Below are 1074 nucleotides of genomic sequence, written 5' to 3'. Positions count from 1 at the left end.
ACCCTGAAAACTGCCCCAAATCGGGTGGTTTTTGCTGAAAATGACCCCAAAGGGATGCTGAACAACCAAGCAGCAGCCAGTTGGGGATCAATGCACTGAAAACGGGAAAAACGTGCATAAAAAGCCAGATAAATAAAGTGTGTGTCGTACATCGATGGGTGATGAACGGTCGCCCTGAGGAGGGCGATTTTTCGAAACTTTTCAGAGATTTGGGGCTTAGGTGATTGCGCGGGGCTTTGGGCAGACAGTTGCCTCAAAAAATCCCGGCAGTGCACTCAAAAGAGGAAAAATCGTCCAATATTTACGAAAACGAAGTTTTCAAGCGTTTGCTTGCAACCGCCCGGAAGAAACGCCGCTGGCAGCCTTATGAGGCGTTTTTTCGAAAAACTCATCAGAAGGTTTTTTGTAGGGCTTGAACCCAGCTATCCAGTGGCGTGCTCAGAATTTCTACAGTGCGGGCGGTTTGGGAATTATCGGGAATTTTCGAAAAACTGGTTTTGAGGAGTTTTTTCAAAAACCGTTGAGCAGAAAGTCGGGCGAAAATTGCACGGGGTTGCCCTGGAAGGGGGGCACATTTTCGCAAGAGTGCCAGTTTTTGCTGGTAGGCTTTGTTTGGGGGGAAAAAATTAAAATGCGATTTTGGGCCAAAACCCCAAGGGTTTTTTGGCCTAAACCCCAAGAAGAAAATTATCGAGCAAATTTTTTTTTTGATTTTGGCAAAAAATTTTTTGCACCCCGCTTCGCAGCGCCTCAGCCAACCCTAAAGTGGGTGGAATTTTTGCAGAAAAAAATCCTAGAGGAACCAGTGGCGGGGGAATGTCAGTAGAGGCTCTAAAGGCAGCTGCAGCTTCTAATTTCTATAAAACTCTGAAAACTGCCCCAAATCGGGTAGTTTTTGTTGAAAATGACCCCAAAGGGATGCTGAACAACCAAGCAGCAGCCAGTTGGGGAACAATGCAGTGAAAACGGGAAAAACGTGCATAAAAAGCCAGATAAATAAAGTGTGTGTCGTACATCGATGGGTGATGAACCGTCGCCCTGAGGAGGGCGATTTTTCGAAACTTTTCAGAGATT

This window comes from Dendroctonus ponderosae, unplaced genomic scaffold (genome assembly GCF_020466585.1).
Source record: "Dendroctonus ponderosae isolate FM_Combo_2020 unplaced genomic scaffold, Dpon_F_20191213v2 Dpon_F_20191213_12, whole genome shotgun sequence".
Classification (NCBI taxonomy): domain Eukaryota; kingdom Metazoa; phylum Arthropoda; class Insecta; order Coleoptera; family Curculionidae; genus Dendroctonus; species Dendroctonus ponderosae.
Note: the sequence above shows the minus strand (reverse complement) of the source record.